This window comes from Centruroides vittatus, unplaced genomic scaffold (genome assembly GCF_030686945.1).
Source record: "Centruroides vittatus isolate TY-2023 unplaced genomic scaffold, ASM3068694v2 contig_349, whole genome shotgun sequence".
Classification (NCBI taxonomy): Eukaryota; Metazoa; Arthropoda; class Arachnida; order Scorpiones; family Buthidae; genus Centruroides; species Centruroides vittatus.
This window is the reverse complement of record NW_027122172.1, coordinates 2,464,928-2,481,784: the sequence shown is the minus strand read 5'-3', so window position 1 is coordinate 2,481,784 and position 16,857 is coordinate 2,464,928. Positions and strand designations below refer to the sequence as shown.

The following is a 16,857-nucleotide window of genomic DNA, read 5'->3' as shown; positions in this document are numbered from 1 at the left end:
TAAACGGCTTTCTGCAAGAAAAATCTATTCAAAATCTGGAGCCAAGTTTGCAATTAATATTTATCCAACACATATCAACATTAAGCACCCACTTTGATACATATTTTCCAAAGAATCTAGATCAATACGACTGGATCAGAGATCCATTCCAATCAACCCCACCCCATCTACACTTTTAACAGTCGAGGAAGAACAGCTGTTAGAACTATCTTGTGATATGAGCCTTAAACTACAATTCGATAAAGACAAACTATTTCAATTTTGGAGCAATGTATTCCAAGAATATCCTACTATCAGTAACTACTCCCTCACTAGTTACTCTGTCTCCTTCACAGCTGCATCTTCTTCTTCAGTATCTGTGTTGCTGCTTGAGGATATTAGTTCTGCTATTTCTTCACCACTTCTCTTCAAGTCTTCCATTCTACATTTTCTGTTAAACATCTGTTCCTGTCTTTGTGCTGATCATTTCTCCTTCGCAGCTAATTTTGCATCCACACCTACCACTGACTCTTTACGTCCTTTCTCATGCTGAGCTAACAAGAACTCACGATCCTCTGGAATTTTTACCATTTCGACTGCTCTAAGATCAAGTTCATCTATTTTACTAACAAATTCAGCCTCATTTGTTTGCTTTATTACAGATTGTCATTCCTTGTTTTTCTTTAGCAAACACCATTCTTCTAATTCGTTCTAGTTCAGTTATAAAGTTCCTTGGATCCATCATTGGAATCCTAGCCATTTCATAAAATATTGCCAGCTTTTCGACTGTAACAGCTGATGACTGTCTAATAGTTTGTTTCAGTTGAAGATGGTGATGTAAAAACAAACCAAGAGCCTGACGTAAGGATAGCAACTTGTTGCCAGTTAATTCAGTTACTGTTGAGCCAAGGAGGTACACTACAGTTTTAGATCTAGTTGCTGCCGCCGCCATATTTATTATTTAATAACTTTGCCGAAATAAACAAAAATGTATTATGTGATTTACTTGAGCAGTTTCTGGATTATATAGTCTATGCATCTGATAATATCAGTAGTCATTCAACGACGTGCCTGAATTTGTCCATACAAGCCAAATAGCCAATAGGTGCTGATGTAAGCAGCATGAGTCACTGAGTCAGCCTAAACCAGAAACAGGAGAAAACATTTGCAGCATGACTTGATGTCAGCAAAATAAAGATCATGAGTGATGACAGAAATTAATTCTGTGAGAATGTTATGTAACTAATATGTGATTAATTTAATGGTTTATTTATTGAGATGACTAACCACAGTTTTACACACTGTTGTACTAAAATAGATACATTGCAGTTGAAGCTTGCGATTGCCATAGGCTCATCCTTACTATTTGGAACCTATAACACTTCAGTGACAATGAGCTACCAGTAAATATTCACCAATAGAGTAGATTTTTGGCACGAATGTTTTCTATATATATTGAAACAGAAATAGAAGGTAAGAGGTTCACATTTACAAATTGTAAAAATAAGCTCCACCCTATTCTATATTTTTTGGAGTTTTCTTTGAATAATAAAGTAATTTTAATGTATGCTAGAGCTACATGCAGGTATCTTCTTTTAGAAGGGCGTTGCAAAAAACTTACAGCCTGTAAAGGGAGTTGCAGTATAAAAAAGATTAGGAACACCTGGTCTACAGAGACAAATCCAGATTCAGTTTGAACACTGATGATGACCATGTTTGTGTCTGGAGGCCCGTTGTGAATGCATCAAATCCTGCCTACACTTTGAAGTGACACACTGCCCCCACAGCTGGTATGATGGTCTGGGATGTCATCACATATGACAGCTGGTCACCTCTAGTAGTGATCCAAGGAACCATGACACTCCAGAGATATGTTAGTGACATCCTGCAGCCACATGTGTTGCCTTTCATGGCAGGGTTCCCAAGAGCCTTATCCAACAGAACAATACTTGACCACACACAGCAAGTATGTCACAGGACCACCTCAACCACATTGCCATACTTTCCTGACTGCCCAGTCCCAATTTGTCACCGATCGAACAAATCTGAATCACCTGGGATGCCAAGTTGGCCAGCCTAGGAGTTTGGCCAAACTAGAGGACCACTTGCAGCAACTCTGGACTGATATACCACAGACCATAAGGCACCTGTATGCCTCCATATCTGCCCATATCACATTGTGTGTTCACACTAGAGGTGGCACAATAGGGTACTAAAATCTCCTTTCATTTGTAGTTTTTCCTGCAATAAATGATCCTTTTGCTTTCATTTTATTATCTCTTGCTTATATCACCATTACACTCACACATGTATAATTTTGTTCGATTCCAACAACTCCTTGTTGGGGAGCTAATTTTTATGGCAATGAGCGTATTTGTATACACATTTAAGTATAGTAGAAGTTTGTGAATCTGGCACCCACTGAAAATTAGTGAATAATCCAGAACTGTCCAGTAATGACATGCTATTATTCTGAAATTTGTTGGACACATGATGTCAGGATATAAATCAAGTTCACCTTGATTTCTGCCCATGATGAGAAGCAGACATGCACAACACTTTGTATTAGAAGGTTGACTATGGGATCAAGAAAAACAATTAATTTAGTTACAGAATCTCATTTGTGTAGAGTCAATCATTGTTGTATATTCAGATTGCATATAATTTATCAAAGGTTGCAAAAATACAAAAACATATGGCAAGTCAGCATCACTTTGATCCGTAAGTGTCAGATTAACAAACTTCTACTGTACAGGTACTCCTCACTTTACGACCGAGTTCCGTTCCGACGACTACGTCGTTAAGCGAATTGGTCGATAAGCGAGGAGCTTGCATCAGAAATATAGGATTGTTGTAAAATTATACAAATTATGCAACAAACTTCAAATTTATTCATAAGACTTATAGTATAAAAAAACTTATAAAAAACTTATAGTATGCTATTAGCCTATTATAGTACGCTTAGTGCTCATGTCACCATCCGCCACTGACCGACACTCAAGCCGAGAAAGGGGATTCCCCAAATTGCAGATCGAAACTCAATTAGTCGTAAGTGCGAGTGGTCATTAAACAGATAGGTCGTAAAGTGAGGAGTACCCGTATAACAGCATAATACATTAAACCCATAATATATTAAATAGAAAACAGACAATAAAAAATAATTTTCACTAATGATTCTGATGTTATCAAAAACCAAAAATTCACATAAAGCATTATGGAATAATTGTACATATTTTTCTGTTTGTCTGCTAATAATGTATGAAAGGAGTCTAAGTTTGGTTTGTAAAAAATAATTTTTAGATGTCAAAGTATAATGTAAGGAAAAGTGAAGATCACCTATACTGATTAACATATTTTGCAAGCCAATTCTAAACTTATTATTTAACCCAGTAAATATGGCAATAACAGTATGGGTGAATTAAATTTCTTTTTAAGAGTCCATTACACAATTAGTAATAACTAATTTATAATAAATATAGTTGCAACGACAGATAATAATATTTAACAAAACTATGCAACTATTTATCAATATATAGACAATTTATCTAGCATAATAACAATAACAATTTTTCTAGAATATTTTATATAAGGATATTTTCTAATCAATTAAATAATACGGGTAATTATTTTAATTGTCTACAAGGACATTACTCGTTATTAGGACTTTATACTGGTGTTACACCCGTATAAAGTCCTAATAATGATTAATGTCCATGTAGACAATTAAAAATAACATTAGAAATAAGGACAGTAAGGCAATTATAAATACAGGTAATTATTTTATCAATATTTAATACATATTTTTGAACTTTTGCTGATCATACAAGAAACAATTATTAAGTTTAATGTAATCAAATGATAACGCTGGATTTATTATCAAGCTAGAACTTTATTCATCTTTATCATTTGATTATTACTGTAATTGGCACTTGATTTTCTGTAAGTTTCGTATGTAAATATATTACAGTATAATTTTATAAGATTTTATATAGACAAAATATAGTAGTAATCTGTAAAACTTAGTTTAATAGATATATAGTGTCGTGTGACTTTCGCAAAGACCAAATATAAAATTTTCATTAAAAAACAAAAGATTAAAAAGCAGTCTATATGTATGTAATTTATGTTCACATTATATTGGATCCATGTAGAGTATATAATTAAATACTCAAAATATTTCCAAATTTAGCAGGAAAAATTTAAGTTAGTGAAACTTGAAAAAAATAATTCAAATATTTTTAAAAGTTATTATTATTATTATTATTCATATAGGATATTTTTTGTATTACTATCAGTAAGTCACTAAAAATCTTTCTGAATAATTTAATTTTCATTCTAATTATTATTTTTTATAATAATTACAATTCCATTTTATTTTTCTCTCTCGTTTAAATGCTATTTTATTTCCAATTTGATGAAAATAGCATTATTATAATGCTTTATTCATTGAATTTTCAATTACAGAATCTTCTTTCATATACAATTTTTTAGTCCTTACCACGAGTGGCAAACCTATGGCACACATGCCCAAAATGGCATGTTAGGAGAAATCATCTGACACCTAATATATCATACAATTTTGATTTATCATCTGTCTTATTCAATCATCTTTTCGGATTATCACACGAACATCCTTTTTTCAATCGGCTTTTTTACATTTATTCTAATTAAGACATATTCCTTTCATTTCTTTAAATATCATTATTCGAAGTCTAAAACTTTGGCAAGCATAAACATCTTTAAAGCTAAGTATGCTTATTATATGGCACATGTACTCAAAAACAGGATTGTCACCCATAGTCTATACTAATACAGTCAAAACTTTTTACATTCTAAGCCTCATTCATTATCTATATGTATTTTTAAAATGATAGAACTTTTTCTATTTCAAACATTTTTTGAGAATAATTAAAATTTACAAGATGAATAAAGTTATCCTTCATCATATTTTAATTATAAAAATTAGTAAACTTTAAATACAAGTCGTCGTTTTGATGAACAAACTTCCCAAATTTATGAAAATTGCACCAACTTACAACAGACTTTTACTCGAAAACTATTGCTGGAGTCCAAAGTTTTAATCTTTCCCTTAACTATACATCTGTCAGAATTGCCATAAAAATTGTATTTATGAAAAAATAAAAGTTTATAAAATTATGAAATTGGTTTTTGTCACATTTCAATTATATAAAATTTCCAGAATTTATGAATATGAAAACATGGTATGATGCTATTTTCATCATTGTAGAGACTTACTTTATCAATAGGCCTACAGAAACTTATGTTTAAAATTTACATAATTTTTATTTTTATCTCCAGAATATAAAATAATCTTTATAACATATATTTAAAAAGAGTTTTTTTAAATTGCTTGCTTTTACTATACAATAGAATTGAAACTGCTCTGAAAGCATTTAAATAAAATATTTTATGATTAAGAATTTTTGGTTAATGTTACCTATGGTTCCAAAATGGCGGCTCGCCTCTGATTCCAGCAAATAGAAGAAAGGAAACAGTGGGGACGCATGTTCTAACCTAACCTATTCTAATAAAATTACTATAATTATTACCAACAAAATTGTTAAAATAGGTTAGGTTAGATGTGCGTCCCCACTGTTTCCTTTCTTCTATTTTGCTGGAATCAGAGATGAGCACCATTTTGAAACCATAGGTAACATTAACTAAACTAAAAAGTTACAAGTTTGTACATGATCCCAAAGAAAAATGCTATTTCTTTCAATAATATCTATTAAAACTGAGATTTAATATATCAGCAACTACTATTTGAAATGAGTTTTATACTGAATTATAATTATTATTTTTTAATTATCTTTATAACATTTAAAAAAAAGATGTGTACAGTACATATATAAATCAGCTTTGATTTTTAATTTATTTAATCAAAATCAAGCTTATCATTCAATAGTTTCAGTTTTGAATTCAATTTAAATGGTAATTAATTTTAAAACAAAAATTACATGTGTGTAATGTATTTCTATATTCAGTTTGTGTATCAGGTAAAAGTTTGGTAAAAGTTATTTTTATGTACTACAGTATATACGTATAGGTAAACATTTATCTAAACGTAACTTTTATCAGTCTAAGTTATTCAGTTAAAGCCATGTTTTTACCTTTTAACCTGTTAGATTACTTTTAGTGTAAACATTTTCACTCTTATAACACCTGCTAAACAATGAATGTAACAACTGAATCGAAATCTTATTTTAAAAAGTAACTGTTGCAAAAGTTCAACTTTCGGCCATAATGCATATCACATTGTTTTCTCATATGGTACTCTTTCGAATTTCTCATCTTTAAATATCTCGTTGTTAAACAAAGATTATAACGATTATAAAACTTCGCCGACAATTCAATTAAAAAATAAAAAATAAATGTCTTACCTTATTAAATTTTTTTTATAAAAAAAACTTTATTAATTAATGTTACTTAATCAAAAAGCACATGTTACTTGTTCAAAGATTGCCAGATTAAAACATAAACCGGCATAATTATAAAGTTAGCCCAAATCTGTCCTATAATTTTATTGTTTTATTAATGTATTAAAACTGACATAAAATATTTTTAAAATTATATTTAATAATATTTTATCTTTAATTTTACGTTTTGTGAAATTTGTTTTTAAAATTGTTATAATAATTATTATTATTTATTTTTTTAAGTTTTATTTTGTTTGTAGAGGGCGCTATCAGAAGATGTGATTTTGTTTCACGTGTCGATGTTGGGTTTTCTGAAGTCGTTAAATTTGTTCCTGTGCGTATTTCTCCTCTTCTAGTCGCTTTTGTAAATTATTGACATAGGCTACTTTAATGTCTGTAAACGAGATGAGTTTTTCCTGAATTGACTTCTATATATTTTAAAACTATTAATAAGAAAGATGTTCTAAATATTCACCGATTACACGGCAATTATAACATTACACGTCTCGCTTTAAACATGTACTGTATATCGATTTTACAAATCGACATTCCTGACTGAATCTAACGTATCACATGATACACTTACCGAAATATTATTCTTAGATGAACCTCCCATTTCTTTTCTCTAAAAATTATCTTTAGTTTCCAATTTGTTTCTTGGTGTATATATAAACTGAATTGTTTCCTTGCTCGGGAATCAAATTAAATGCCGGTTCCATAGAAAGTGTCTTCGACGTAACGAATATGAGGCTCATTTGGTCTGTTATCTGCTGCACTCTGGTTATCATTCTAGATAGTATTTCATATTCTACATGATGCTAATCGTTACTTTGAACCGAGAACATGGCTCTTTCCTCAATCAAATTTTTAAGCTTGCATTGTAGTTTCCATAGTTACCTATCTGAAGTAACGATTACTCGTTACTTCAGATATGCTCTATTGCATTACCCGGAAACTGATTTTTGAACTTTCAACTCATTTCTCTTTCCCCAAAATTTGCATTACAATTGAATTCAGTAGTAATTTCGAAATCTCTTCGTCTCCCTCCACTGTGCTTCGGTAATGATTACTTTTCGTTTCAACAATTTCCTAAAATTTTATTGTATAGAACGGGCACTCATTCTACACAATCTTGTTTTGATAATGTAAACGAATTTCGAAATCAATTTTAACGCTTAGTCTTTTCTTAAGACAAACGAGACTAAAACTTTCCTATGAACTTTCAGCTAAAACCTGGCCAAACTGACTATATTATGTCGTCATGACCACAATGAGTCAACATCTTATATCTCTAATTTTTCAATCAAATAGAAATTCTCATATTGTTTAATGGGACTTTCGGTGGATTCGAATCCGGACGGGTCGAAAAGCCCCAGGAATTTTTTCGGGGTGGTCCGTTCGGATATATAACTTCGACCCTCATCACTTGACTCCCTCATTGCAAACCTGGCCGAACCCACAATTCATTACTAATCAATGCGAAGTATTTAAGCCATTTGACATAACTTGTAATCCCTAAAATGAAAATTGGCGTTTGGTGATTCGCTGAAATCCTGATGCTTTGAAAAATTCCTGAAGTTGCCGCTCAGAATTCGAACCCGGATTCTTCAAAGCGGTAGGCGGATATCCATACAGAAGGCCAGAGTAACTGTAAGGATACAGAATGGTTCGGGTATATACAAAGTTGTTACTTAGATTTTAAAAATCTATAGGGGTTTTACTATATATAAGTATTTCTCCTAGGATTACAGTTTCGTTTGGTTTGCGGAGATATGCCAAGGGAAAGTCTCCCAGGAAAACTTTCTTTCGTAAACTGGCTCCTATTTAGGGTTTCTTTGAACTCTTTCCGCCCTGTGGGTACTAAGGGGGCCTCTTTTAGCAAGCCCATTATGGGTTCGGCCAGGCCTCCAATGGGGCGACCGGGTGGTGAGGGACGGGACCCGACATATCCGGACGGACCACCCCCGAAAAATTCCCGGGGATTTATCGACGCCCTGGATTCGAACCCGGGTCCCCAGATTGGTGGCCACTTTGACCGCTCGGCCATCTGGCCGTTCCCAGTTAGGTATTAGACACTTGAAGAAAATCCGGAAAATTGCACTTGGCCAGCTCATTGGTCAAAGCGCGAACCCTCGTTTACCTGGGATTGTGCCGGAGGCTTTTTGTTTTCATTATTAACCAACAAAAGACACAGGATTTATTAAGCTTCAAAGTAGGCGGACAAAATTTGTCCCACACACACACACACACACACACACACACACACACGGACATCTGTACATGCGGAAAAAACTCCGAATTTTCTGAATTTCTTGACGGTTACAGTCTCTTGTGTCCAAAAATGTAAAAATATTGGGGGGGGGACATTTTTTGACCGATCGCCATACTCTCCATCTGTTAAAAGTAATCGCATATACGGGCTTGTATTCATAGATACTTTTGATTGATGTTGTTACCATAGGAGAGAGCACGAGCCTAGTTACGGTTTGTGACAATTGTTTCCTGTCATTCCTCTTATCAAAACGTTAATCACACATCTGTATTTCTAAATCTAGTTACTCGAAAGCGATAGAATTCGTAAAAGGTAAATTTATGATGTCTGATATTTAGGATATTGTGTAAATGTTTTCCAGTGACACTCACACAATAAGATACAGTATCATATGTCAGAGTGTATGTCTTAACGGAAGAAGTTATAATATCTTATACATTACTTCATATTACTTTAGCGTGTCATTCCTTAAATGTTAAGTGAGATATTGTGAATGTATTACAAAACATTATAACACAATGTAGTGCTTCATTGTGTGGGACACGTCTCAATCAACGAAACACTCGCAATGTATTATATTTTGCCGATAGTATAAAACTCGTACCTCCAAAAGCCATAAAAATATTCTGAAATGTGTTTTTATGGCTTCTGATAGGAGTGATGCCTACATTTGGGTTTGGCCAGGCCTCTTCTCATTTCTCTCAGACTAGTCTATGGTAGCATTTTTAAACATTTAACAGGATTTATGATTTTTAAATATATATATATATATATATAATATATTTATCTAAAATTTGATCTCATAATAACATTTTATTTTCACAGATGAATATTTTTACTTGTGGTTTCTTGTATTTATGTTGATTCTCTTTTCATTTCTTTTTTATTTCTGAACTTTTCCTATTTCATTTCAAGTTGGACCATAGAAGAAAATAAGAGTTAAACGTTTGCGTTGTTGCCTGAAGATACAGCTTAGGGATTACACAAATTGTAATACAAAATTGCGGTTAATGTTACCCTGCACAATCTGTATTTAAACATGGATTTTATAATTATAACTTTTTGACAAAAAAAATATTTATATATTAAAAAAATTATATAATCAACTTTAATATTATACATCGAAGCAATTTTAACTAAAGTATTTTAATTATACTTAAATAATCTTTCAACTTTTAGTAACATGAAATAAATTGAATTTTTCACTTCAGTTACTTTTCTCTTATGATAAAGAGAAAAATAAGAAGAAAGAGAAGAGAAAAGAAAATAAGAAAGAACAGAATAAAAATTAGACATTATCTGATATAATATTGAAATTTAATCCAATTAACTTTTTAATTAAAGAGAATATTAGCATTACAAAATAGGTGACGATTATTTGCTATTATTATTCTTTAACATCCGATTATATAATTTCGAATGAATTTATTTACTGAAGATTACACACTATTATTATGATATTAATCGCTTCAACTTCGACTTCACCAAGCGACCGAGTGGATAAAACTACTGATGTATTTGATGGAGGTTTCGCTCTTCGCCAACGTCCCGGTTACGTGGAGTTTTCCGGGTTTCTTCACTTGTAAACACCTAAACAAGAGTCAGTTTCTCATAGAAAGTCTCCCGTTGACAGATCGTTCACGTTTTGCGTTGCTCTTAGGATCTGCTTCCCAACAGAACCTTCTGTGAGAAACTGGCTCCTATTTATGTGTTAGGCTTGTGACTGTACGTGGCCAGCCCTTCGGTGCAGAGATATAACTTCACTCCGAAAACATTGTAGTGTATACTGATTATTGATCTTCTATTCTTATTAATATCATCCGTCCGCGGTTTGCTTATTAGTTGTAAAAAATTCTGACAAAATAATAATTTGCTAATTTTACTGAGTAATTTGCCACTTGGCTACATTTTAAAACATCTCGTTACCTAAAAATGGGCCGTTAGCAGCCCCGAATTACTTATCCGTAAAGGAAACTACCTAACGATATATCCCGACATTTCTCGGTGAATTAACGGCGAATAATAAAGTCATTTTGTATTTAAATTTAAATGTGAACACAGAAAACCGTAAACCAAGTAAGCAACGACTGTATTTCCCAAGCTGATTGATGTCGATCGGACAAATGATCTGTTAAGGCTGGTTTCCACATTACCAAACAAAGGAAACGGAAAAATAATTAAATTCTGCTCCTCTTCATTTTCTGTTTAGTTGTATTTCCACAATACCAGAACATCGCAAGCCGAATTAAGTCGATTGCAGCACTCATTCCTGAATTAAGAGGTGGCATCTTTACATTGTTTATATATTCTATTATAGGGGAAAGGATGCTCCTCGACCTCTTCTAAAAGCAATTCCAATTCTTCGCTTCGTCTCGCTCTTTTCGAAGTCTGTTCTTATGATTCGATACAACACGTAAACCGTCACTATTACTTCTACGTCATAACCATTCCGTTTTTCTATTGGTGAAGGACGATGGAACGATGGAAGATCTGGCTGATTTTAGTGAACGGAAACTTCTGGACAGGAAGTGACGACATTTTTCGTTTTTGATGTATCTTCCGGTGATACGGAAACCAGTCATAATTAAGGAACACACTAGGACTTCTGCTCAGAAACATTAACGACAGAAAATACGTTTTAATCACTTTCTGTTTTCTTTCCTGAAGAACAATTCGTTAGACCAGCGGTTCCCAAGGTGGGCGCTATCGGCCCCCTGTGTGCAATGAGTAAATCTAGAGGGGCGCTGTAGACAGGGTACTGAACGGTGACCATAGGCAAAAGTAGGTGTCACTGACAACCACCCCCCGAAAAATCCCCAGGAATTTTTCGGGGGGTGGTCCGTTCGGATATGTCGGGCCCCGTTCCTCACCACCCGGTCGCCCCATTGTGGGCCTGGCCGAACCCATAATGGGCCTACTAAAAGAGGGCCTCTTAGTGCCCGCAGGGCGGAAAGAGTTAAAAAAACCCTTCCCTTTCCTCTTTTTAAAACGGGTATGAAGAAACGTAGCGTTTAATGGTTTTCAGATGTTGACAACAATGTACGGTAAGGACACAAACTGTGAGATTCATAGAAAAGTTTTCCTAAGAATATTTCCAATCCTTTCTCACACAAAAGAAAATGGGTTAGGGGGCGTTGGGTATAACTTTATGGAACAAAGGGGGCGGTGGATCGAAAAAGTTTGAGAATCACTGCTTTAATCTGAAAACTGTCTTCAATCTTTATATTCGATCGTCCTAACTGCCTCCAAACAAAATTTGGTTAATGTTACCTATGGTTCCAAGATGGCGGCTCGTCTCTGATTCCAGCAAATAGAGAAGGGAAACAGTGGGGACGCACGTTCTAACCTAAACTAACGTATTCTAATAAATTACCATAATTATTACCAAAATTATTAGAATAGGTTAGGTTAGGTTACAACGTGCATCCCCACTGTTTCCTTGCTGGAATCAGACGAGCCGCCATCTTGGAACCATGGGTAACATTAACCCAAAATTTTAATAACTAGAAATTAGAGGAACATGTAGAACGATATACCCTTATTTGGGGGGCCCGAAAGTGCTCTAAGCTATAAAAACTCCAGTTTTGAATTTTTGATCTCCAATTTGACCAGCCACTATAATTGCAAACAGCAAAGCGTGTCGTTTAAATTCCATCATATGACTCACTTGTCCTCTCTTTAAGAAAATTTCACGAAACAACTCAAAATTAAAAACTTTTTCCGGGGCTGATAGATTTCTTGTGGTCGAACCACATTGGTAAAAAGGACCTCTTATTGCCCATAGGGCGGAAATGTTACTTCGCGGCTAATTGAACAATGCCTTGTATTCGGAAGCGTATTCCGGAAGGAGTAGAGGGGACACATTAGGACTTCCCTTAACCTCGGCGCTATATACAAAAAGTAATTTTATGGTTCAGGATACTCTTAATAATATCCAAATAAGTTTCTGTTTGTATTTATCACGAGAACAAATATTGAATTGGAGAAGTGTTGCAAAACATGACCGAAAGAACGAGAAGAAAAAGAGAAATAAAATGGATAGAAGGATCAGGAGGGATTTCGAAGTGTCAAACTGTAAAAGATTCAAAATAAATGACGCTAGTGTATAGGGGCATCAGAAATGAGATTAGATTGGTAGACTATTTTCTTCTCTCGGTTACAAAACAACAAAGAAAATCATTTTTAAAAATCAATAACTCCTAATTTCTATTTTAATCACTAAGGTACTAATTATCTCTTATATAATTACCATCATTAACATTAAAGGGGTCTTGTTAATATCAATGAATTTTTGTTTTCAAGCAGAGACTTTCACAAACAACACCGAAATATCAAAACAATCAATTTATGAATAATTTAATGAGAAAATTTTTAGTTCAAAAGTTTAAATTATTACATTGGATAATTCTTAATTAACTAATTTTATAAATAAACATAAAATAATTTACTGTACTTGAATATTTAAATAATTTTTGTATTTATTTTATACATTTGTTTATTTAAAAATGTAATGATTTTCTTGAATTATCCGTGTTTTTGATTCATTATTACTTCCATATTGAACTGAAAATCAGTATCAGTCGAGGGCCCAAATCAGTTATCTGCTTTTAGTCATTTTCACGTGATATTTTTACTAAAAAAAAAAAAAAAAATTAAATTTAGGACCCATTTACATCCAGAACACCTACAACCGGACTCGCTAGCATCTTCCAGGACCTTGATATCGTTTTTAGTATTAAAAATTCACGTAGGAAACACGTTTATTATTATATAAAGATAAAGATAAAGTAGGCCTGTTATGGGGCCTTTTTATCTCTGGCTCCTATACAATTGCTTATATTATGTAATGATTAATCCGGACTTTGTGCAAGCAACTGTAGCAAGAAAAATTAATTTTTAACAATATTTCTGAAGTAAAATAAAGAACAATCGCAAGTATTTTCGTTTTTTATAGCATGTAATTTCTCGTAAAGTGAGTTAAATTTATTTCCAATGAATAACGTTCTAAAACGAACAATTTCAGTTGTTAATCAAAAGCAAGATTAAAAATAATCGCACTCATCCTTTTTATAATGCTAACTTTTTCTCGGCTCTTAATTATTTCTAATCAAAGGTTAATTGGTTATTTAAATTCAGCTTTAATATTTTTCAGCACACTTCCTTTCTCATACATTATTTTGAATTTGATATTTTTCTTACCGTGCAACTTTCGAGTTGTTGAAACACTTCTCATACATCAATTTTGCATTGGTAAAGTGCAAAATCGGCACATAATCTGGTTTATATTGTTTATTACTTCTTGTTGAGCAATAATATAAAATTAAATGTCGTGTACATGACATATTTTAGTTAAAACTACTTATAAGCGGCATAAAACTAGGTTTATGTCTAGGGCCTGGCACAACCTAAAACCTGTTTGCTTACAAGACTCAGTCTATATGTAAGGTCTGATTTGAATATAAACTAATTAGACAATAGCCTATCGCCTCACTTAGATTTCAACCTAGGACCTCAGACTTTTAAATTTATTATTATTTGGCAGAGGAAACAGATAGGACCGGATTTGCGCATAAGCTAAATAAGCTGCGACCTCACATTTTTATGTTTCATTATTTGGAAGAGATGAAGGGCCTGTTTGTTACGTGTTACAATATACAGCCAGAACGTCCTAGTCTACCTTGGAAGAAAGGCCCTTGTGTGTGTAAATGACACATAAGGGCCTTTCTTCCAGTATGACGTCCGTATGTATGCTTTCTTTTAGTATGACGTCCGTACTGGAAAGGAGGCGTGCCGTGACGTTTGATGATAGGGAAGCCGTGTTTCCGTAAAAATTTTAAACAAATACGTACTGGAAATGACAAAATAAGCAGTTTATTTATTTTACTTCTAAAATAGATAATTGACACGAAACAAAGATATAACAACTTGTTTTATTATTTTTTATAAACTGACTATTCGACAATTTTTTTTCGCCAAGTCGTTAATTGCTTAAAGCGTAACGATATTTTGGGGTGTAGCATCCACCGGCTAAACTGCCAGAGGTCGGTGCTGCGTAAAGCGCATGCGCCAATGCCTGTAATCTGGCCGTTTTATACCAAGGTCTATATAAAAAGGTCGGGACACGCGTACTGGAGCCGCCATTTTGGGACTTTTTGAGTCGCACGTTTAAAACAAACTTGTACAAGCGGTCAGTTTTATACAACATTAATTTAACTAATTTATGCAATTTTAGTTAAAGTCATATAAAACTGACTGCTCGTACAAGTTTGTTTTAAACGTGCGACTCAGTCCCAAAATGGCGGCTCCAGTACGCGTGTCCCGACCTTCTTATATAGACCTGCTTTATACCAACCGTGGGTGACGACCCCCACAGGGTGGCCATATTCATAGAAATTTATTTGTCAATAAAGATTACAAGGCAAGTATCAGGTACCAGTAAAATAGTGAAATGAAATTATACACAGTTTCTGCATTTTGTTATACTGTATTTAGAACAAGAAGGGGAGGGGGAGTAAAAATTTCTAGAAAAAGGGGGCGTAGTTTATGGACAGCCCTCTAGAGTCACGATTTTAAAGCCATTGTTAATTATATGTGAAGAGTTACCTCTTAAAAATTATCAAAAGTTAAACAGATTTAATGTCTAAACTTTAATAGTAAGAGAAATATTGATATAATCGGTGGAATTTTGTGATTAACACGAGAATAATTCATTTTTATCTGTATTGATAAATATGTTTTTAAATGTAATTAAGCGCCTTTAAAATAATACATTTCATTCATTCATTTTTATTACGTAAATATTTATTTGGTAATATAAATACATCCTTGATAATATAATACATGTTGAGTAATTTATGTTGCTAGGAATTAATAGAAAAGACCATTTGCTACATGTGTTTTGAATATTTTAAATTTAAAATAAGCTAATAATTAAATATTCTACTCGAGAATCGTAAAATGGATGTAATAAATAATTTCTTTTTATTTTTTAAATGTAAATAGTGACATTTAATTTGTAATAAAGTACGTAAAATTATATTTTAAAAAATCTTAATTATAATTTATTATATTTTTAATCTTATTATTTCTCGTTTAATTTATTTTATGTAAAATAAATTAACTTTTTTCCTTATTAAAATAATACATTAATTTTATTATTTATTTATTTATTTAGTATATTATAAATGATTTTTTTCAAAACAGTGTGTAGTTTTCTTTTAATTTTTAAATAATTTTAATGAAATAAAATATTTGGTTAATGTTACCTATGGTTCCAAGATGGCGGCTCGTCTCTGATTCCAGCAAATAGAAGAAGGGAAACAGCGGGACGCACGTTCTAACCTATACCTAACCTATTCTAATAAATTATTTGTAATAATTATGGTAATTTATTAGAATAGGTTAGGTTAGGTTAGAACGTGCGTCCCCGCTGTTTCCCTTCTTCTATTTGCTGGAATCGGAAACGAGCCGCCATCTTGGAACCATAGGTAACATTAACCAAATATTTATATGATAAATTTTTAATAAAATATTTTAAATAATTTAAATATAGTTAAATTTATGTTTAAAATATATTACAAATATTTTAGTTTTATCTAATTTCATATAAAAGAAATTTTTCTTTATAAATAAACATGAAAATTATTATTTTGAGTATTTATAATAATAATTTTCTTCCTATTATCACTGTGTATTTATTTACTTATTTTTTGTTAAAGTAAAACGATATTTATTACAACAAGGAAAAGGAAATAAAATTTATCTCCGACTGAATTGACATTATCACATTTTTGAATCAAAACAGAAGATAAAACGTTGTAATGATGTCATTAATGAACGTAGCACGTGTGACGTCAATTGTGAACTTGCCACATTTCCCGCAAAGTTATTACCTACTGTGATGTCACGTGTATTTATTACGCCATTCGAAACATCCCACACGATCAACCGAGCGCGAATAAAAACGAAAATTCTAACGTTAAAAAAGAAAAGCTTTTATATATTTTTATTATTTTCTTTTATTGGAAAATTATATTAATTAATTTTAATTTCGTTTATTTTGTGCGTTTGTGTAAAGTACACATTGTAATGGGTGTTTCTTTAAAGCATGCCTTTACATATCATACGCTTGTGTTACGTATTCGTGTAAAACATCGTTTTATGCTTAAA

The 16,857-nt window shown here is 32.5% G+C and overlaps 1 protein-coding gene across 4 annotated transcripts in view; it reads right to left on the bottom strand.

Moving 5' to 3' along the window:
* mahj (LisH and WD40 domain-containing protein mahjong) overlaps window positions 1–7,048 on the bottom strand; it is a 95,360-nt gene extending 88,312 nt beyond the window's left edge. For 2 of the 4 annotated variants that reach the window (XM_067269286.1, XM_067269289.1), the window contains exon 1: window positions 6,381–6,484. The gene's annotated coding sequence lies outside the window, so the exon portion shown is untranslated. Of the gene's footprint in view, window positions 1–6,110; window positions 6,318–6,380; window positions 6,485–7,002 lie in introns of those variants that run through there. The other 2 variants (XM_067269287.1, XM_067269288.1) reach the window with 2 other exon arrangements.
* Window positions 7,049–16,857: the final 9,809 nt, after the last annotated feature.